Below are 25,356 nucleotides of genomic sequence, written 5' to 3' on the forward strand. Positions count from 1 at the left end.
AAAGAGAAGTGCGTATTAATTATGGAACCTCTATGCCGGACCCTGTTAGCTCAGATCTGAATGCGTATGTATAAATCTTGGTACGGTAGTTTGACATAGTCCTCTCTATAGCGGACACAAATCTCCTGTGAGGCGGGAATAAGGCGCGCATGAGGCGCACTTCAGAGCTTTCGTATATCTCCAAGGGCCTACGCATGACGTACACCTGTATATACGTGTATGCTTTTGTACATGTCTACGTACGTATATGTGTAACGCAAATTCTCGTGCATATCCACCTTTGCGCGAATCATCGAAGCGCACACACATAATTACCGTCCCCTGTTAACTGCCTTGTAGACGAGGATTGGTAGTGTTATAACGCCACTAATGAGCTAAATGCGTAGACACATCAGATTGCAAAGACGGTTTACCGTCACACGCTGCCTGCAATAGAATAGATCGTATTAGCGACGCTTTTATAATTGTAACCAGGCTTGGGAAAAAAGCTGTCGCACAAAGTTAATGCCCGTTCCAGGATGATAGCAACTCTAAATTATTTAACGTAATGCCATTTACAGTGGAGCTCGGCAGTACGATCCCGTTACCTGAAGGTTTCAAACTCGTGTTTCTGTAATTTAAATCGAGTTTTATTTTATTAGTAATATTAAACTACGCACTTTATATTAGAAAGAAATTTAATTGGGTATCTTTTGCCCTTGCTGTTGATCTTTGGATTTTTATGAATTAAAATTATTTTATATAGAAATTGTAAATTGTTTTAGCAGAGCTTGAGTTAATTAAGTTTAAATCTTTTCAACATAACGATTTTATCCAAAAAAGAGATATAAATAGTCTCTCATGAATTTATGTTAATATATTATAACTGATAGAGACATTGCTTGTAATTTTACTTGAGATGCGAAATTGTTGAGCGTTATTTACCGAGCTAAAATTGATAGATACGAATACTTCGTTGCGATAGAACACATATTATTCTGTCAATCATATCCTGATGCCCATCATTTCCACCGTCAGTTAGCGTGAGACGTAGTACAGAATGGATGATTTCCACGATATAGAACAAGATATTTCATCCAGATTTTTCACTCAAATTGTTTTACTTAACGATATTATTTTACATGCCAAAAGGTATGCAAAAATAAAAGTTTTTTAAAATTATTTTAGATAAAAGCAAGGATATTTAGTATTAAAATATAAATCTTATTCTTTCATAATAATAGATATTAATAATAGATATTATTTGTGCATTTCTACAAAATTTATATTAAAAAAATTTGTTTTTAGGAATTATGTATATTGGATAATTCATCTACCGTTAATATAGCTCTTTTAAGAAATCTTAATTTAATTGACAGAGAGGTGTATGTGTCTGTTCTTTAGGCGACTTATATTATGTAGAAATAATTGTTCATATTTAATTGAGTTATTGTGAGATATGTCAATATTAAAACATTTATAACATGTATAAAATAGCTTAATGAGTTCTTATTCTCATCATCTCTACATGTAATAATGAAAATTATTTGCCGTAATAAAAGTTTTTATTAAATAAGCTGCAGACATAATTTAACAAGAATTAGTAACGAAAATGATTTTGCGTATTTATTTAATAAATATATATTGTTTTCCTTGATTTACAAAACGCGACAATCAAAATCTACAATAAAACGAAGGATATCGTTTCAGTGGAACGAAACGTGCTTTATTAGTAATAATTCTCGAAATAATTTTGGCTGGAATCCAGAAACGCTTCAGCACCGGCTATTATATATCTTATAGAGATGAGCAGATCGTGATTTCGTTTAGTAAACGCGGGAGATTTTACTGTGAGAAACATTTCAACAACATTTGAAGCACTCAATTTTTGTGATATGAATTTTTGCGATGCCCCTTATATGTAACGAGGAAAAATATTTCCGTCTGATATTGCTTCAAGAAGTGCACGTTCACTTCTATTATGTTTGCACTCCATAATCCTATACCAACCATATTGACCAAAATTTTATAAACGGTTTTTTGAAATCTTCTTGCGGAGATGCGAGAAGCGAAACGTTAGAAACGAAGGACGGGAATATCGATCAACATGGTACATGTCAGATAAAATGCGCCAAACTATATTACAGCTTGTCATTACGAAATCACTTTATATCGACATATTATTATTATTAAATACAAACAATTTCATGAAAATTCAGAATTTTAGAGCCAGAGTTTTCTCAGAGCTTTTGTTAGAGCTAGAATTTTCTGAAAGAGAATTTTTCATTATCTTTTAGTATTATGAAGCATTATGGGAAGGTAAACATCAAGATGTTGCGAGATAATATCAATTTTAGAAAAACGCAAACATATTTTTCCAACATTCTTTTTAAACTAGCTTCGTAAAATTATTTCCTTCCTCGACACTAAGCAGATAGAAGATTGTCGTGAAGCTGCGCACGTGTCGTTTAAAAATGGGGTTTTACGGAAGTCTCCACCAAATTGTAGGATGTGATTGCGAGTTCAGCGCATTTGTTTTATTTCGCACGTACCCTATTGATCAATATGTTCCAGTCTTTTGTACGCTTCGTTTTTTGTTTTTCTGCGAAGTAAGTGCAGAAAATTGATTCAAGAGATTTATAGTCAGAAATGCTCTAAGTGTGATTGTAAGCGATCGTAAGTGATTGTAGGTGATTGTAAGTGATTGTAAAGCCGGTTCTACAATACGTCGCAAAACGATGGCAACTGCTAGTTGAAAAGTGTTATTTCCATGTTGCGCTTGTCAATTGCGGTTGTCAAAAGAGAGTTGGCGAACTTTTAACTTTTTCGGCGACAGTAACTGACAATCGGCAATCAGAAATAACATTTTTCAACAAGCAGTTGCCATTGTTTGCGACGTTATTGTAGAACCGGCTTAAGAATGATTGTAAGTATGGTCACGTGCGATAGAAAAATTACGTATAGTTTCACATATAAAGAGAAAAATCGCGTGTAGCGAGATGAGAAATAATATAATTACAAATCCGTTATATAATTTTGCGATTATTAATATAAATTATTTTTAGAAAATTAATTATTGTTGAGTTTTAACAGTAGGCATTTGGTCTAATTAAATAGCGTCTTGAACACGCTCATAGTTTGCAATGACGCATTATTCGTATTTCCAAAATTGATCAACGGAATGTAATAAAGTGTAATTATAGTGATTTCCGAGAAACAGTTGCATTCCAAAACTTCTGTCTAGTAGAGACGAACTTACTTAATGAGAGAACGGCGTTTCATTCTAATTGACATAATTATCGGTAACCCTTTGCAATTTTGCGATTTAAATATTTATTGATATCATTAAATTTAGATAAACATTTTTTTTTATTGTTCTTTTCTTTAAAATATTAAAAATAATTGAGTTACAATAAATATGATACTTACTTAACGTACCACGATAAGTTAAAAAAAAAGTGTATGTGTGAAGGATACTTTATATCCACCTAATAGCGATGATCACGAAATTGCAAACTATATATTTAGCAACTGAATTCAATTAATTGCAATACATTACATCTAATATTAACAATTTCCGCATTAACGATCATTATATTGCGAATAGCTTGAAATTGATAATCAAGAGTAACCGCAAAGGAAAACCTCGTTCTAATTTACGTCCTAATTAGAATTTACTTCTCGTTTAGTTACGTAAAATCAGATATATATCTATTATATAGGTAATTACGAAGTGTTTTGTTAATTTGGCCAAATGTCAGTTTAACAACAATTTTTTTACAGAAAAATATTATTCTCTCAACGGATGACTAGCTCTTATAATTTATCAGCATTTTTTTTTTCCAATATGCTTTTATAGCTTGTATGAAAAAATTTTAATGGCGACTCATACGTTGTGTTAATTCGCCGCTTTGAGAGATATTCTCTGAACGCGTTGAAAATTTTATTCAAACAAACAGCGAGGTGTTACAGAAACGAACGATTAATATAACGAAGACTATGCTTACGCATGGAAGCGATAATCCAGCAAATTCTTGGCATTTCTGGCGTCACTACACTATTTCCGGAACGTTGAGATATTTTGTTTATCATGGCTGAAAATTGTAGAGGAATTTTACGCGCCTGTTTCACGCGGCGCTCACACAATCTTATAGTCATGAGTTTCGGGTAAAAACTAGAGCGAAACATAAGCGTAAAATAATAATTCACGCAGTATTGTTTGTTATATTTTTTACTAAAAAATTTTTAAATTTACAGCTTCTTTTTTTTTGTGAGATGTTTAGACGTAAACGTGAGTCATAGTGAAAATTTATTTATGTGTTGATAGGTCTTGGAAAAGTTTACCGTTTTTTCAAAGAGATTTTCGACATTTTTATATATTGAGGATTATTTTTTCTAATTTATTTTTTTACGAGAAAGTTTCTAAGCTTGTGGTATACTAAAATTTCGTTATTTCTGTGAAGTTTAAATTTATAGCACGTGAAATCCAGATATATGCTACGCATAATGGTGATTATGTGTAATTGGTTTTACATCTCGCATGCGGTCATTGCATGATAATTTGCCGATAATTGACCGTAGCATTGGTACTAAACGGTGTCATTATTTTATGTTATTTGGTCGTCGGTACGCTGCAACTACTGGATTAATTTGCGAGCGATATATGTATAAAGCGACAGCACTACAAAATCTCTGTTATTGAGTTGAAGAATTTAATCAATTGATTAATGTTAGTTTTAATAAATGAATAAAATGAATTATGCGCAATGCAATATTAACTTTCTAAAATTTGCTGAAAGCAAATTGAAAATTGTTTTATTTTATAATGTTCTTGTGTAATCGTTTCGTTACAATTCTTGCAAAATTTTATAATCTGCATTACATAAGCAATGCTTAAATAATTCATAAATATAAGCAATTAATTATTTATTTGCATAGATTAATGTATCCGACATATTAACACGTTGCATTTTAATAGGATAGTCGTAAATCGGTTTAGCTATGATTGTCGTCGGCTTTTACTATGAGTTTAATGGCTTCTATAACGGCAATTAATGATCTAAAAAACATTTAATATTGTTAGCTGAATTCGACAACAACATGGCAATACGATTTTGCGATATAATCGGCTTTCGTCCGTGCTGTTTGAAACTCTATTAATAAGAGTCGTTTCTCGGGAATTTTATATAGAATATTAAGTGCACCTTCTCGAATCACAAGTATCGCGATCTGTTTAGAATATGAAAGTTTTGCGCGAGAACAAAGTTATTTAAATGGATTCATTTTAGAACACACACGTCACGAGAAATTTATGGAAAAATATCTCTAGCGGAAAAACTTTCTGACAATGTAAGAAAGTATTATTCTTTTATCTTGGCGATATGTCTCCGAGCTGTTTATGTATAATTCAAATACCGAAGAATTCTTAAAAAATGTAAGCGTGTAGTTGGCGGACAAGATCTACAATCTTCTTTAATTGCGAGTGACCCAAATTGGATAATCTTATTTCAACTTATATCATTTATATTTTAAATTGGATAATTTTATTTCAGGAACATCGTGCAAATTGATAATTTAAAGATTCTTAATATTTTTATGACAGCTATTTGGAATATTAATTTCATATACGATATTTTTTCATAAATTTCATACGCGAGGAAGTTAGAGAAGTTATTTAATATTATACGAAAACTTTTTTCTTATATTATATAGTTATATCTAGGTCTTTTTCTATTTCAATATTTCCGTAATTTTTTTCTTAACCATCAGTTTAAGATGATTGACTGTTAGAAGAAAGAAAATTGCTGAAATATATGTATATGGATATTGCAAAACATGAAGGGCCGCGTAATACAATTTGTCGATATTTTCAATCTTCTAAAGAACTTGCAAGTCTCGCTAAGAATGCCATCAAAAACTGAAGAAAAAAGTATTATATATATAAAAAGGTGCGAGTTCGTCGATTATGATCCTCTCGACGTAGTTAATGACTTTAGAATTGTCTTAATGCGATGTCAAAATTACGACAAAAAATTAATCTCGGAATAACGAATTCACGGGAGTAAGAAGGAAGTATTCATTTAGTTAATGAAATAGATCGACTGCTTCACTTTCGGTTATGATATATTACTCTGTTGAACTTAGTTCAATTGCAATTTAGGAGTAAGTGTGTCAAACTTAAGAGGATATTGGTAATAATTTATAGAACATGATATAAGTCTACTAATACGTAGGATACGTAAAATTCCTTTGTAGAACGTATTATTATCTTTTTTCTCACACATTACAAATTTGATATTAATGAGAAAGTATTGTTGTTATAATAAAATAAAAGATATGTGAATAAATTACTGTAGATCTTATTACTTTTATTGATTTCGTAATTTTATATTATTTTTGAATTTAAAAGGCGCATCTATATGCCAATTACTCTGGATTGAGAACACAAACAAAAATTAAATATTGAATAATTCCACTTTTAAGTATCATAATTTTATATTAGAAGCGTTTAATTATTAATAATTTTTAATAATTTTATGATGGTTTTTATCTTGATATATCACTGTCAGACATTTATATTAATATTGCGATTTTATATGCTTTTATTTTATATGCTTTTATTTCTTATATTATTCGCACATGATGCAATAGACAAAAAAAATGAGAAAACTTTTTTCGAGATCGTTAAACATGACATTGTCGAAAACGCAAAATTAATGTTTCATGTGTCATCGATAGAGGATGCGGTGTGTAAATGACACATTTGCCACGCATGTTGCACGATGACATGTGAGAAATAACAAAGCCGATTAGGAAAATATTTACATGGAGTGTAGCTGAACGTTGTAAATCGCATCGGCATATTTTTGTTTTTGTCAGCAACAGGATTTGAGAGAGAATATCGGAATAAATAATACTGCCGTATCTCGTCTTTCGCGAGATAAAATGATTTGCAATATAGGTGACATAAATATAGCTTACATAAATGCACGTGCGGCTAACCGATATCTTGTGCATAGTAGCAAATATCCGAGGTATATGCATGGGTGCTATTGATTCCGACGGACACGTGTAATTATCGGCTCGTAATTTCTTCATTAGCGTGACTTTCATGACCTACGACGTGGCGTTTGGGAATTATGTAAACGTCACAATTGAATTGTGTTAATTTTTCGCGTAGAGACCTAATTTCATCAAGCAGATAATATCGTAATTCCAAAGGTTGGAATTATTGTCAGTGTTGCGTTATGAAACAAAACTCTATTTTTCACAAGTAATTGTACCCGAACGTATAATTTTACGGTAACAATTGCATTAAAATAGGTAAACAATGATTAATATGGAATGCATTTTTAATAAGGATTACCTTGTTAGCGTATTGGCTCGATTCATACTTATTTGCAAATGTAATCAAGAATTACATGCGTGTATAGATAGATTAAATTACAAATTACCCAATAATGACTATTAATCTAACAGAAACCAGTAGATTAAATGGAGAATTGCTGTAATTTTCCTGTATTTAAACAGAATCATGCGACACATCAATAAACTGATGAAGTGTTATTACATTAATTTACAAATTCTCTATTTGTTCGCGTAATGTTACTTTTATCATAAAATTTGGCATACGCATCAAGAAGGAACATGATAGCATTAAAATACGAAATGCATGATCACATTGGCGAGGTATGTAAAGTGTTTGTTCGTAGAACAAAATCACTTGTTTGTTCATAAAACAATCTGAGAGCAATTCAACGATGCGGGTTCCATTTACGCGAGAATGCTCGAGAAAGTGATCCAAGAGAGTGCTTTTATACCTAATCTGGATCCTATGGATCGTTCTACCTCACTATCGAAGCACGTCTGATAAGCCATCGTAACACAAATCAATTATGTCGTCATTAAATGTCACCCCGAGGTCGGATCGAAGAGGCCTCTCTTAATGGATGGTTCTATTTAAACCGTAATTTTGCGGGGATGCATTATGTCACGGGCTAATTAAATTGATCGGAGTCGATAGTGAAATCTTATTTGATAAAGTTTCACAATTAAACGAGATTAGGGCTAAATTTGAAATAATAAGTACTATTACCTTATACTAATAAGTTTTTATTTAATGCAAATTTGTATTAATTAAAAATACTTTATTAAATTATATATATATATATAATATATATAAATATACATATAATTTTTTAAAATAGGGAGAGAAAAAGAAAAAAAGGAGGAGTGATATAAAAAATACCGAGCGCGGAAACTTGATAGTTTAATGAGAGAAATGTTAGCAAACAGTAACAACTGTGCCGCAACCAACAACGTAGAACTATATACGTCTACTGTCACTAGTTCATGTTAAAGTATTCAGCGAAGGACAGTTGACGTAGCCCTACGTCAACTGTCCTTTGCTGAATACTTTAACATATGAACTAGTGATAGAGTAGACATATAGATCTACGTTGTTGGTTGCGGCACAGTTGTTACTGTGCCCGTTTGATTTTTATTATATTGGAAATTTTTTTCTAATTCTATTATGTTCTTCAATCTTTTCTACCTTTATTAACAAATTTGGTTAACATTAACCAAATATTTTGTCATAATCACTAAACCTTTTAGTTGAAGCTATTTCACCAAGCCTTGGTTATTATAACCAAAACCCTTTTTCAGTGTAGTCTTTTGGCTATTACAAAATTTTTATGTTTTAAATAAATTCCATAAATTAATTTTTTCTAAATCTATTGTATCATATAAATTAGTAATTAAATAACATAATTAAATAACAAATTCGTGTATAGGATTTATAACTGAAAATTATTAAAACTTGGAAGATTTCGAAAATTTATTCTATTTATAAGGCATGTAATACATAGAAATTTGACATTAATCTTTAATACATCTGAGAGTGATAATATTCTATATTGCATATATTTAATCTTGAAAACAATATGAAAACACAATTATAAATGATATATGCTCGAATACATATCATAGTAATCTTCATTAAAGTTATTACGAACAGTTATTTTATAATCTGCTATTATGTAGGCTCGGTGAATGTTCCATCGTTAATAACTGCTTTGAAAGCGTGGCTTTTTCACATAAGATAATTAATGGCGTTAATTCACCGCTCGAAATTCCATCTGGGGATACAAATCGGCGCACAAAGACAGAAGCAGCTAGGCGACGTCAGATTGCAGAATGCTTATTGTTAGCCGTTAGATGAAACCAACCGCGTGATTAATTAGAAATGCCGCCTTGTTCTCTTAATGCAACATCGTGCTCATTGCGAATTCGTAATTATCATCTTTATTCATGCTGGCAGAACATTATTAAGCTACTAGCATGTAATATCGCTGGCGTGACCTGTTAGTAATTAACACGTCTACGAGCATTCAGATGTATCAAAGCGAAACTTATTCGTGTTTGTATATTAAATTATATCTTTATACTTAAAGCAAACTATTAATTATTGAATAGTGGAAAGTAAAGTTCAAATGTACTGAATAATTCGAGTAAGTTTATAATAAGTTTTATAATTTTTAATAATATTTATTGTTATTCTTTTAACATTAATAACAACAACATTTATTTTAAAGGAATTAATTAGACTAGAATTAAATATAGGTATTTTTAGTCATGACTTTTTTACACTATTGAATGGAATATGTAAGTTTGACTGGGATTAATTTATTATAAATACGAAATAAAGGTTTCTAGTTTAATGTTGATAATCAATTATAAATTGTTAGATGCAAGATTAGAATTTAATTATAATTATTATAATATTTTATTACTACATTATTAAATTATATTATTATATCATTAGCCTTACGTTTTTTATTTACATAAATGTAACTCTAATTTGTTTTTTATATCAAAATTATCAAAATGCTATAATTTTATTAATTCTTATTAGTATATTTTAATAATTTAATAACAAAATATGCTCAGTAGTTTTAATATAGTTTCCTTAGCTTGCCAGATTTCTCCCTTGACCTCTTTTTCTTATGGGTTTAATTTGAAGAATTCACTCTATGAGGAAACTCGCCTTGAAAGAAAAAAACTTAAAGCGTTCCGTGTTCGAACTCCAATCCGCAAAGTGGAACTTTTAATCACTTCAAGTTTATTTATAAAAAATTTTCATTGTAAAATAAATCGCGCTTCGTTCGTATAGGTGGAATAAGGTACTCATCGATATTGGTCGACGAAACTGATTGTGAGTTCAGGTTTTGAGAGAAAACGAAAATCACGAGTAAAAACAACACACGATGGAAGCAAGTCAGAGCAAACAACAGTTTGAGGAAACTTTTAAGTCTTATATAAGAGATTTAGGCGGATTACACAAAACCTTGATGAGCTTTCAATTAGCTTTTCGGCTTTTATTTTTTGCATTCAGAATACAGAATTCTGCAATGTTGACGCGAAAGTAGCAGTTCTTAAACCGTTTTAGAGAAACCGTATTTTATTTACGTATTAATAGAAATTGGAATTATTGGAAAATTTTTTACTCAAGTGCTGCGAACATTCTTGATTGCTGGATATTCCATTTATATTATTTGATATTAATAAATGCTTTATATATATCCGTAAAAAAATGGTAGATATAAACGAATACGACATAATTTATTTATTAATATATTTGAGATCACAACGTAGTGGAAACGAGAAATTGCTACAAAAAATATTGACTGTGAATTTTAAAATATATTGTATAATCGAAAATGTGTGCAATATGCCAACGCTCGATATGTACAAAATGACGATTAAAAATAAACGTGATCATTTCTGTGCCCCCTTCTTTTCTCAATATTAAATAGATAAAATAATGCATGACTATACGTAGAAAGGTAGCAATCGACTTCTTCGAACAGATTGGTATATAGATGGTGTACACGTAACGAGGTTTAAATATATAAATTTTACGTAGCATCACTTTGAATACTCCGTATAATGCATCGTGGTCTTATATAAACTTGAAATTTACGCGGCGTTTGTTTAATACCTCGTTTAACATGAAACTCTGGTCTGAATTGAAGATTTATGAAACATTGCTGTGCATGAGTTTCGTATAACACGACGCGTTGCATAAATTCTCGATATATAGTATAGCTGTACTTACGCTTAAATTGCTCGTATCTCTATGTCATCCATATTTTGTAACTAATTGCGGCTACGACTTTTGACACCATCGTACGTTATTTTGCATTGTTACACGTATCGTAGCTATTTTATGTTATTTACAATTAATACTGAAAACAAGGAGGTGTTTGAAGTAGAACAGCTAGCGCTGTTTGAAGATTAAGGCCACCCTCGTGTTTTCGCGTATGAGAAAAGATAACTTTTGTTCCATTTATCTTACGTTTATTTTGTTTTATAAGAAGGCTCTATCTTTCTGCTCGAATGCATTTTCGTAATATATATATATAGAAACTTTTACAACGGACGAGATATGATGCGTATATATTTTTAATTTTACTTTTATTAAAAAAGTTGTCGACGTTATCGTGGACATGTTATGGTAATTTTTGTATCATACTATGCAGAGAGAAAGCAAACACATGGTTGAGTAGATTAAAATTTATCGAAGAAGCGAACATATTTAAGGTTGAATACGACCCGGTTCTAATTTATTCACACAAAAATTGACTTCGTCAAAGCGTGTCTCAGTGTTTGATAAGATTGGTCAACGGGAGTTTAATTCTTTTCATTAATAAAATATTTTAAACGAAAACGTTTAAAAAACAAAACATTTTAAATATTTTTTTATACATATTTTACAGATATATTATTTGGTAAAATAATTCATATTTAATTGTGCAAAAATTTTAAAATTTATACAGTGTGACTGACTTTGGTAGATTTAAATTGTTAATTGTACTGTTAATGTCATATAAATATGCCAAACCTATACATGTTGTCTATCCAGAATTAAATATTGCTCGAAATATAAAAGTTATGCTACATATAACTAGATCTCAATCTTTCTTGTTAGATAAAAATAAGACGACTGTATTTTAATAAGCGCATTTGCGTTTGTTTTGAATAAATGGCTTCGGAACTACCATTAGCGCGAAAGTGGCCACGAGCATTATCTTAACTTCGGGGATCTTTATTTGTATTATGAGAGAATATTATTAATGCGGTTACCATAATGCGTTTTCCTCGTTGAAAGCTCTTCGCTGCTTTCCATCACAGTATTTTCCGCTGCGTATATATACGGCAAAACCAACAAAATTTTTTAATTATGGTAGTTTCTATATTAATCTTTTGATTCATATTCAGATATATATTATTGGCGGATGAAACGTAGATATACCTATTATTAGCGTCTCACAATTAGAGAAATTATAATAGAACGAGCGATATCATGACCTAGAATCGTTTGATATTAATTTTAATGGCATATTGCAATAGACTGGCGATGCCGATCTAGAAATACTTCAACGACTATCAGTTTCGTGACGACATGTAATTAACACTTGCACAAGTGCAAAGCAAATACGCGCAAGTTTATCTAATTTCCGGTAATTTGTAGTTAGGTATCGTTGTAGTTGCAGATCCGGAGTCTGAGCTTTAATTGGTTGGTAGAAGTTTAATTCACAGGGGAAATCAAGAAATAGTGGACGCCGAAATGTGCGTGTCCAGTTTCTTACTTCATTTAACACCGCTACTCTTCAATCCGATCGTCATGTCGTGTCTCCTATTTCGTCATGTCGTATCTCCTATTTCTTTCTTTCTTGTCCCTCTCTAGTTTTTCATGTTAATTAACGTTCACTCAAGTTATAGTTCAAGGGAGAGTTTTTATGATATGTTAAATGTTTTTGTTACCAGATTACTTTTTTCAGTGTTTTTAATTTTAAATATTAATTGTTTCACATTTAAACAACATATTTAAGTTTAGATAAATGTAATGAATAAGTACATGAACCTCTTATCGTTTATGGTCAATAAATTAATATAATAAATAGGATATTAATACTCTATTGCATACGCCGTTAATAATAAATGCAAATTAACTTTTTCTTCTTACACATGAGAAATATGTATAAACTTGTACGATTACTATTTATACATAAAAAGTTAGGGCTCAATTTTAATTTGTAAATATAAAAGTCGTAATTAAATGGAAATGTTAACAAGATAATTAATATCTTGTGTTATAGATAATACAAGTAACATGCACAAAATGACTGAAGAATGACTTTATGGTTTTATTTTGCTAAAAAATTGACAGATTTTTCGAAATTTATTCAGTTGCGACATTCTACTAAAATAGTTATTAATTTTTTTTTGCAAAAATCCATCAACGGCAATGATGCTTTTTTTATGGTTAACATCCGTCATAAAACTATAATATCGCTTATATCTATCTCCGAACTTTTTCAAAAAATTTTTTGCGATCGGAGAAAACACGGGAGCTGGAATCGGTAAGTTCGACAGCTTTCGTTCTTACATCGCGTTACGTTCACCCGCCTTTTACAGGTTACGCCTGCGGGATAGCGAGAAATAAGTTACTACTATAGCGGGTTTCCTTGCGTAAAGCTCTAACGCAAAATGTTAAAAGTTTAAATTGCATCGGCGATGCACTTTCGGTAGACGCAGGAAACAGTTACTCTTTATTCCTGCGGACGTGAAAAGAAAAAACCTCTCAAGAATAACGCCTCGCAAAGCTACGCCGAGATAGCGCGAGTTATCGGCGTGTAAACATGCGCGGGTGTACGTGCGAGCGGGTGTATTGTACTTCGTACGGCTTTGATAAGTTTAAATGACTATCGCGATAAAACGGCATCTGGGGAAAAAGTCTTTGAGCGAAGTTTGCGATAACAGATTGCTCAATAATTGTGGATTCCGGTAATTCCGGTTAGTTCCTTTAAAAGTGTTTACCCTGGGATACTATCTATATATGTTCAGAATGTACCATATAGTGTACATTGAGGGATTATGTAGTCTCAAAGAAGAAAATAGTGAGTTTGTTAAGCTCCATTTTGTTGCGATCGTTTACTTTAAAGTTAAATTTGATAGAAAAAGATTCGTTAAATTGATCAACTTTTTACTTAGATAAAAACACATTTTAAATTCCATTTCCAATATAATAGCAATTAAAAACATGTATTAAAATCTTTATTTTTATAAGTGTAAATTTTGAAGTATTTTTTTCTAAAGTAAATTACTTGAGAAAGTTGCAAAATTTAGGAGCACGCTTTAACTGTATATGTATAAGGAATTATAATGAAAATAAAGATACCTATATATATATACATCAGACGAGATATTGACATCTTTTAAATTTATTTATTTACGAAGTAATGGTTCTATATGAATATTAAGCTGTTAAATATATCATATAAATGTATTATAAATGCATGTAAAAAATACCATGAGTATCCGTGGCAAACTGGTACAAAATTTATTTCATCACTCGAGCGATAGTTTGCCATATTGCTTCGGGAAGAGCTCTTTTCCGTCTCGCCACGACGGCGACTGATATCAGGTAGTAGAAGCTAAAAGAACGTAAAAGAGGGCTAAAGTACCCGTCGTGGATGCACTATAGCTGGTCCCGTTGTTTTGAAACTGACACTATCCTTTTTATATGACGCGGCATTATTTCACGCGCTGGACGTAGCCGCTTCCTAACGATATCCGCTTTCTCACAAACGATTTTCAATTAATCCTTCATGCCTTTTAATCTCGCGCGATATATTGTCACGCGGATTTTGCTTGTTGGAAAGAAAAGCGTGTAATTTATGGTATAATAACGTAGAACGAATAAGCTAATAAGTTACGGTACTTTGCGCTGAAAAAGATTTCATATAACACTAATTTAAGACTACTGCTTGTATGTTAGTGATGCAAATTTTTGATAATTTTTATCATTTTAAATTAAGCGAGGATTTATGAATAATTTTATTATTTAAGTTTATCTAGCAACGAATTTATTTACCTGAGATTTGTTCACGAAACTAAATTGTTCCGCGGTTTAGAGATCTTTATTTCGTTAAATTTGTTTCTATTTATTGTTAGTCATAAATTACATTTTATTGATAAATGAGCAATTGATTTTATCACGCAAAATAAATTAAGTAATATATATTATAATTTTATAAAAAATTATCTTGAGCTTCGGTTATCTTGTTTCATTTATTTCAAAGCATGTAAATGTAGGTGTGTGTGTGTACGAGTGTATATATAGAGTTCGGGTCCACGTGCCAAGTTTAAATGACCGCGAATTAGTCATCTGTGAGGAAGTAAATTATGTCGATTTGTCATATTAAGGAAGACATCTGTGAGCACTATTTACAAAAAAAGTAACTTAAATATTATTCGCAGCGTTCTAAAATTTTGTTTAAACAATCACTTATTTGCTAATTATACTTTTCGAAAAAGGATTAGACGCTCGACGTATTTCAATCGAAATATCCTTGTATCGCATTTTTGTAGGAGTGTATGTATTCTTATAGTGACACATCTCGCATGTGATAAGAGTTTTTTCGCTATAGTTTCAAGTGAGAAAGTTTGATACCGTGACAAGCGAGGTGGAAGCATATCCACTTTAATCCAAGATCAAAATAATCCTATATACTCTCTTTCTAAGCGCATCCCTCTTCATCCTGCTGGTCTGTGATTTAGGTTTTATAAGGATTACTTCCCCCCCCCCCCTCGCCACACATATACATTGTTTCTTTTCTACACGCTTTATATTAGAAAGTTTCCTTGAGGAAAGTCTACGGACGATATACTCCGGGTCGACGTTCTTACGAAGAATATCTTTATATAGTGTGACCGATTACATTTAGAACTTAACTTTATCTTTTTTACATTAGATAATATGATCATGATATAATGCGTGGGAAATAATATTATTAGTTAGTCAAGTAGAAAAATGTTCGAAATAGAAAATATACAAATAAAAAATAGAAATCAAAGACCATCAAATAATGTTATCAAATTAATTGATAATGAATTATTTATTAATTTTATGTTAACTTAATTATTTTTAACTATTTTAATTAACATTTAATTTTTAATGATATAAAAATAATATACAAAACAGATTTACATTTAATAATTAATAATAATTAAATGTAAAAAGCAAAATGCATGAAAATATGTAATAAAATTATTAAAAAATAAGCGAATGTCAGTTAAGTAATATTAAACAAAAATTTAAAGAACAGAAAACAGAATAATACGATCATTTACATTTATTAATTTGTTTTCTCTATATTTATATTAATGTGCCTTTTTTCCATGCCTTTTTTTTCATGCATATCGAATTAATTCTCATAAAATTCGATAGCTGCCCTTCATCGTTACCGTAAGAACTATTGTGGACATAATATTGACACATCAAAAACTGAAGTACAATTTTTCATTTCGGATCAGATATGAGATTGCTGAGAAGTATATAATAATCGAGAAATCGAGTTTGCGAACACCGCGTCAATCTATCATCCCAGCGAAATCTCGTGTTATATTGTTTTCTCCGGGCAAGTGAACAACCGCATCCCGAATTTTCGGTGATTAATCGCGAGGCAGCCGAGCATATGGCATGTTATCGATCCCGAGGAGGCCGTGCGACGCCGAGGAAGTTGTCGGCGACGAGCACTGTATGAATAAACATGGTTGATTTATTTGCTCCTGTCTATCAAACGTCGACGCGAGGCAGTACCATTTTGATGATTTTAATGGTCGCCTCAAACTCCATTTCGATTTAGCATCTCAAGAACGGTTGTCTCTTCTACTTCGAGATAAGACGTGAAGGTACGTGGCAATGTTTGTCGTTTCCGCGACGATACACGGCCGGTGATCTTCATTAAAAGTTTTGCATTATAATTAAGATGCGAATTTTTCGATGAATAATCAAACTATAAAATTGGACAATAATCGATATAACATAATACAAAGTAATTGTACTGAAAACTGTTATAAATTTGCTGTATATTTTATTGTATTTGCGATTTCACAAATAGATTGAATTAATTAATTAAATCGTGATATACCTTTAGTTAACAGTATCGTTAAAATCAGTTTTAATGTATGTTTTTGCGGAGTTAAAATAATACAGGATGAAATCTGTGACGTTAGCCATTGATGACGTTTAGCGTGATGTGTAAATTTTCAATTAGAAATCACAACATCGATAATGCGCTTGGAAATAAAACACTTTAGATTGTAATAATGGACTCGGAAATAAAGCACTTTTAATTGTAATACTGAACACCGATAAACCAAACGCGTCATCAGAGCAATTGTCGAGGTTGAAGAAAGTTTATTTTCGGTTTGGAGTAGTTGTCCTACATAAAGGTGGATTTCTTCAATTTCGCGCTTGTATTTACCGAGCGTCTGCTGGTAACTTCACTAATTAACTTACAAAGATCTACTGAGAAGCGATTCGGAGCAATTCATAAGGACATGATATTTTATTTCAAACAAAAGTAATCTCGGCAAGAGTAATCTCTATATATACGTGTACCGAATACTTAAGAAAATAATATAAACATTACAGCTGTTTAAAATAGATTTATATTTTTAAATTGTAAATAACTTATTGTACATTTATTATAGCATATAAATTATTTTTATATTTTGTAAGATTCTTATTTTTAAAATAAAAAATTATTTTTTTACTTATATACAGCGCAGCTACTTATTGTTACATAGTCACTTAAGTTTTAAAGAAATTGCACGCGTTCTTAAAAAATAGCACACGATTTTTAGAAAGTCGCATGCAATTTTTAAAAAGCACGTGCGATTGATATATACATATATATATTGTATATGTACATATATATGTATGTTAATCCAGCTTTTGCGTTGTAGCGCTATATCAATTCTTTTTTTATCCTGGATGATACGGTATTGTTTTGCGCTACATAAAGAAAATTAATATTTGCTATCCCTTTGTTTGATAGTAAACTTTTAAATTAATTTCCATAAAGGTAAAAAAAAATATATATATATATATATCTATCTTATTCGATGAATTTCTTTACCTAGGTTCTTTCAAGATTAGATTTTTTACGTTGTATAATCACAAGTTGATAGAAAAATTATGATATATAAATATGCGTTGCGATCATATATATTAACGAAAAATAATTAATAAATTTTAATTTACAAATTTTTCTTATTTGTTGCAGATTCTGATTATCTCGCTGTCTCGAGCATCTTGGTAAGTCTTGACATTTTAATTACTCTATTAAGTCGTGTTTGATTAAACTGTCGATGCTACTAAAGTATTTTAAGGTCTTGTATAGGTCTAGAAGTTCCGGAAAGCTATATAATTTATTGTTCCGTAAAATTAGGAAGATAGTTGTTAGGAATTTGCCATTGAAATACTATCAATTCTAGGAGGGTATTTTGACAATTTTTCGATTTTCAAGACACTTTTAGTTTTACAACCCTAAGTACCTTAAGTACTGAAAGCTTTGAGAAGTTTAACTCACTTGAAACTTTTAAAATACTTGGAACGGAACTCTATCGCAAACTTTAACATTGCGAATTTTATATTGATCTCGTTCAAAGATATAATCGTATTTCGTTTTATGAAGCCCACTTTAGACGATTTTATAATTTGTGTCAGATTTTAGGATTTTATTTATAATTTTATGTGTCATATTTTTATGTATATATATATGTATATTTTATATGTTTTATATTTTATATATATATACACACACACGGGCGTATTCTAATTCTTCAAATATTTTTTGTATTACACAATATATAAAATTATAAATAGGATGTTATTCTGAATTCTACCGCAAATTATAGTCTGAAAGTGGACTTAATAGAATATTTTGGTTAAAAATGGTTAAATATTTTTTAATTTTTATAATATTGCATATGCCTAAATATTATTAAATCGTGTAACAGCACTTTGTCAGATGATATAGAAATTATTGGGATAATTATTTTATCGTAATTGAGAATATTCGTTATCCCTTAACATATTGTGTCATTTATAAATTAATATATTATAATAACTTAATTATTTTAATACATATCTGTGCTAACATATATCACATTAGCGTCAATTATACGTTAACAAGCATCTGCTATGAATTGTGGATTACGTAAAAAATTTTTAAAATATACTTGAGCAATATTGTTATATAGATATATATTTTTATGATTGAACGCAATTTATAATTTGCGCAATATTTAAACGTGAATATTGCAAACTCTCAGAGTTATCTCGAAAATTCTGCTTGTAACGGATATCAATATCCAAACTTCTATTAGTCTCAAAATTTGTTTCAATATTGGAAACGAGAAATTGATCTTTTCTTTTCATTGTTCTCATCATCAGTTTGGTCGGCCCCAGATTTGTATACCGTTATCCTCACAGTACGTTATAGCATAATGGGCTTCTATTATATGGGATACGAAAACCAAGTTATGTATTTAGACAATTTTGAGATTTTTTCGAGATTTAAAAATATGGAGAAAATCACATTTTTATTATATAAATTTTAAAGCAAGGAAACAAAAAAGCGAATATTAAAATCTTTTTGAAATTCGAGAGCTGCATGGATATTTATAACAACAGACTACGCAACTACAAATAATAAAATAAATTTTCGCGAATTTATACGAATATGATTCCAAGCGCAAGTTTAATATTAAAATTGTAAAAATAATTTAATTTGAATTCAAAAATCTCATATATACAATAAAATTTAACTAGGATAAATATTAAAAAATTTGATTTGTTTGTTTGTAATACATTTGCAAAATATCACTAGCTGTAAAATTTGTATTTTGTCGTGCAATGAAATTACAGTCTCTCGTAAAACGCAAGTGGCATATCCACGTTATTGTACGAGTTTCGGAATTACAAAGTTACATTACGAGCTTTATGCAGAGGTTTGCATATGCGCTATAATATAACAATATATGTTTTATGAAAATAACGATGCGCATTTTCACTGCATTTATATTATTATAAATTTCATTTCTCCACTCAAATAATTATTTCCTTTGGATGTCAATGTGTCTTTCGATAAGATGCAGAATAATCTTTTCATTAAAATTGTCTATTATACATATATTTAAACAACATTAAATATATACATATATAATTATTAAATATGTTAGTTCTGGGACTTATATTATATTGTATATCACAGTAGGAGAATATTGACTACAAATGTTACAAATCAGACATGATGAATCTCGAGTTCCGGATCCACGACGCTTCCCTTTTTTTCATCCACGGAGAGTGGGGGAAAAGGGTTTCTCCGCTGGATAAAGTTTAGCAGGCATGATTAACTTTATTCAGCGGAGGAACCCCTTTCCCCTATTTTATGTGGATAGAAGGGAGAAGTGTCGTGGCTCTGGAGCTCGAAGTTGACCATGCCTGTTATATATAAATCGATAAATATAATAAATATAATAAAAGTGAACCTTTTTGTTTCTAAATGTCAATGTATGAAGTAGGTGAATGTATTATTTTATACAATAATAGAGATAATGAAAAGGAATATATTGATATAGCGACTATTTCTCGGCGACTTATTATCATGCACATATCGTAACCGTATTTCCACCCTAAGGCAGACCGTACTAAAAGTCAGAAAGGATTTGCATAGGCGTCTGAGCACATACATATGTATAAAAATATGTACTGCGAGATAAATGGAAGCTGCGGTCGTGTAAAAACTAACCGTGAATGCAGTGCATTGCAACGTTTAATTAAACTATATAGATAACAAATGTGAGTCGGGAAAGGTGGCGGCTGTCAATGAAACATGAATGCAACATGAATGATCAATGAAGGGAACGAATAAAAGAGGTAAAGTATATGCAAAAAATGAAATACTGTTCTATCATTGAACTATACAATATTTTATTATCCTCTGCGTTGGCTACTGCCAATATTCAGCATAAAAGCTCGATGTTTCTTCTTTCTTTTCTCTTTGCAATAACATCAGGAAATTAAACGGTTACAACGAGATCTGCATTCGAATCATATATACCGTTCTTGGTGACACGAGGATTTCTTTCCCAACAAGACATTTCTTTTCTAAAACGACGAATGAGGTAATTTGTTGCATTAATGACATTTTTACTTCAACCAATACATTAGAATGCACACGATCACTCGCTGAAGAAGAATTTCTTTATTCGCGTGTCCTATCTTTCTTTCGTTTTTTTCTTTCGCGAAGATGAGAGATTTAAAGCTCGGCGCAGAACTTGCGAACGTGCTGAATCGCAGTTTAAAGCAGTTAACGGAGAGCTTTGTAAGTGACAGTACTTGCATCTGCGGCAGCATACGGGATCGTCGGACATGCAATACTGGCAGTTTCCTCGATAACGTTCCACAAACACGCGTTACGAACACAGGCGCGTTTCATCAAGAGCACTTGTGGCAATTGCATAGGAGGCTACTGTTCTCATATTATGCCGTAAGGAGCTTACAGTGGAGGAAGGAGACTATACTCCTTTGTCACGGAGTTTCTCTCTTGACGTTGTTTTTGAATCTTGCTCCGCGTTTTGTTACACATATATTATATGCAACTAAAATCACGCGCGAGCTCGACTAAAGGAGTATCATTATATAGCTTTTATCGTCGTCCTTGCAATTGTCATCCTTTCTGAAAAAGCACGCTCGAGACTTCTCGAAGGCCTCTGCCGCCAGAAACAGTCGCAATATCGCGGTTGTGGTTGTATTTATCTTGATTCGAGTACACGTGCAATTTCGATCCGGAGTAGGTATACTGAGTTCGTTCGTACTTGTTATGCTTCTATGCGCCTTGGTGCGCTTTTATTCACTTCGGCGCGTGTGCAAAAATTGTTGAGAGAGAAATACCTAGTCTACATATATTATTTACCTCTCAAATATAATTTAAAGAATTTTTGAACTTTTGTGAAAATAATGATGAAATTATTCCACTGTAAAAATTTAATTCTTTTAATTTTTTAATTAACAATTTTTTATTCTCATTATCAATATCCCGATATTTTAGTTTAAAAGAATTTAATTTTAAATTAATTAAAATATCTATCGTTAAAAATGAAATCGACGCTTCTGAGATATTGAGACATATTTTTCCTCAATTGTGTAATTTTAACTTTTTACGTACATTAATCAATCGCAGATTCACTGTCGATCTCTTAATTGAGAATTACGATCGGATTTATCATACAAACGTGTATCGCGCATCGGAACACCTAATTATAATGAATCGCGGCATTTTGAAATCGCGGTGAGGAGCATTTCTGATGGAAGCGGGCGAACAAATGGTCCGTGAAAAATGGTCGAGCACCGCAATCCGGGGCGCGATCATCTAGCAAAAAAATCTGGTTTAATCTCGGCGGATTACTATACAAACGTGGAGTATCTCGTCTGTATATTGAGGTTGCCATGGCGACGCCAGTTGTTGTCTATGTCTATAACTATAGCATCCGCGCGATTACGATATACGTAAAATCCGCCGAGAGTTTATTCCAACCACACGTCCCGGATATACGTTACCGGTTATGATTTAATTCGTGATGGAACTACGGCGACGCATAAACTCATCTTATACTTTTTGCTATTTTGTATATGGCGTGGCCACCGTACGTGGCATAACATAGCAAATATTTTGAGTAACGTGTGAAAAGGGAGTTTCATCTAATTTTGTTTTCTTTGTAATATTTTAAAATTAGACGCACTTTTAAAATTTTTATTCTAAATTTTTTATAATGTTTTGATATATTTATCTTGATCTATCGTTCAACTTTAATGCGTGCAAATCTTCGTAAATTGATGATTATTGGTAAAGATAAAGATTGATGTACGATTTCTACATGTACAGAGAATACAATTAAATATTTACGCTAATATAGCTCATTTATTTCAAGGTAATGGATTTAAAGGTTTTATAATCTTATAGATATATAGATAAATTTTAATATACTAAATAATATTTAAAGATTTATTATCGTATATTAAAATAAAAGATAATTTGAGACTTACAGATACGATGCGTAGCAAATGAGTCGTGATTAAGCTATTCGATACTCAGGGGTTTCCTCGTTCCTTTTCTCTTTCTTTTCTTTCCGTTTTTTTTTTCACATTCAGGAAAATACTCATCACAAAAACGGATTAATTAGTTCGCGCGCAGTAGTCACTAAAGTACAATGATAATGTAGCGTTTTATATTTTACTTCCATGGCAATGTATATTGTATGCAACGCATGATCACGCAAAACAAACGAAATATTATTAACAAACGGTGGATATATATATTGCAGTTTCCGTTACTTGAATCGCTTTATTCGACGATTCGTGTATTACGCTGTGCTGATCCGATAATAATTATAGATAAATTACATTTTGAATCAGCGAGAAATTCAAAGCACGAGAGTTATTCGAGATAAATCCAAGCATTGTTGTAGAGATAATTATTGGCCGTAATTATAGCAAAAGAGAACGGTAATTTATAGTTACCGCTCTATTATTCCGGTTCTCCCTTCTAATGAACAATTAAGTTGCGCGAAATACCTGATGCTTTTAAACAGCCGTCGCCTCAATACGCGTGTCAGAATGTTAATTGTAAAAGTACATTATTAGGGGGGACCGATATTCGCAAACCGTTTGCGAAAAGGAATCGTCGACGGAAAATCACTCGACGATACACGAAGCGTCTCCGCGCCAGTAGATAGTTTGATTGTCCTCATATTAATAGCACAGCGAAAGCACAGCGACCTTACGTTCGCATCAGTGTTCGCACCAACACGTTATACATTAGAAAATAAAAATAAATATCAAGACCACACGTCTGTTGATCTGTATCTGTATTTAATGTAGTATTTAATATTTTAGAAGATAAATTCGAATTGATATCGAATTTACCTTTATAAAATAGAATTATGAAAATAGTCTGGAGAAAAATCGTGAATTAACGGTAAATATATATCACAATTTCATTATTTGTATATTCTTATAGATTGAAAAATAATATAACAAAGTGTGCGCGCGCTTGAGCTCATATATATAATACTTTGCCTTGAGGTGTACATTGTCTATCGCCGACGTCATAACTTCCTCTCACCATCTGTCTGAAAAATAAATCACTTTTGCGTCCCAATGGGAGCGTGTCGTGGAAGCTAATAAAATTTCCGCTGCGCGAAAAGAACGATGCGACGACGTTAAGGTTGTCAAGCACGATGTACGACGCGCGCATCGACGTTGTCTTCGTTTATTTTTGCTCGTGGCCGATTTGCAATTAGAATAACATCGTGGCAATTTTTTGTGTGGAATACGAGCAATATTGGATGCGACTAATCATGCATATAAGAGCAGCAAATGAGACATATTTCTCTCATTACTAACATATTTATTTTTCTTAATATTACTCTTATTATATGCAAAGATATGTAATTAATATTTTTTCAAATTAAAAATGCTTGTCGAGTTGTTTTGTAAATAATTAAATCACAATGTATATACATATATATGGTGTATATATATATACACCTAAGTGTTAAATTTTGAGAGAACATATACGCGCGGTTTAAAAGTGAAATAATTAACACCAGACAAAAAAATGATTGATTGAAAGCAGTTAATTGTTTTGGAAAGATTTTTATGGTAATTGTTAAAGATAAATTACATGTACATACTACAGTAACATTCAACTTGCACTTGTTGAATAACTTGTAAATATACGAACTTCTGAATATAAGACATTTTATGAAAATTTTATTAAAATTATGAAAATCCTAGTTATTGCGAGTCTACTACGGGTATTATTACCAAGCTAATTTATAAGTCTGTCATATGTTTACGCAATTATCGACTGGTGCCGCGCTATAAAAGTCCCTGCGTAATTTGCCATCCCCTTTTAATGAAGTTTATCGATTGATCATAAGAATTTGTCGTCTTAATAAGAATTTTCCACGTGTATCGAGTTAGCAATCGATTTCGTCGAAGAAAATTACATTTGCAAACCCACATGACAGAGAACTGAAATAGCTTTGATGCCCATTATATTTATTTGCAATTTTTTTATCTATTTTAAAACGATAATCTATTAACTCGATATTTTTTATTCTAATTGTAATAAAAAGTAATTAATATTATTTCCAAAAGTATAATAATAATCGTAATTTAACGAATAAAATAATAATTAGATCTAAGGTGATAAAAAATTATAATGGAGTCTGCAGATATTAATATACTCTGCTACGTATAATAAATTATATAAACAATAATACATATTATTTGTACTATATTGAACTTTATAGTAGACCAACATCTGCGTACAAGTTATATTATAAGAAATTATTATTAATGTCAAACAATATTCGCATAATAGGTATATGATATTACGTGAATATTAATATTTTAATTTATTGTTTCAATGTCGAAACAATAAATTTTGC

General features: G+C 31.1%; 1 long non-coding RNA gene across 1 annotated transcript in view; it reads left to right on the forward strand.

The window, feature by feature from the left end:
- Positions 1-25,356, forward strand: part of LOC143907282 (uncharacterized) — a 175,068-nt gene that overhangs the window by 48,174 nt on the left and 101,538 nt on the right. Inside the window, exon 3 of the long non-coding RNA XR_013259817.1 lies at positions 18,120-18,151. This is a non-coding gene — a long non-coding RNA (uncharacterized LOC143907282). The remainder of the gene's footprint in view (positions 1-18,119; positions 18,152-25,356) is intronic.

Source organism: Temnothorax americanus, unplaced genomic scaffold (genome assembly GCF_048541705.1).
Source record: "Temnothorax americanus isolate GAGA-0224 unplaced genomic scaffold, ASM4854170v1 Scaffold8, whole genome shotgun sequence".
Classification (NCBI taxonomy): Eukaryota; Metazoa; Arthropoda; class Insecta; order Hymenoptera; family Formicidae; genus Temnothorax; species Temnothorax americanus.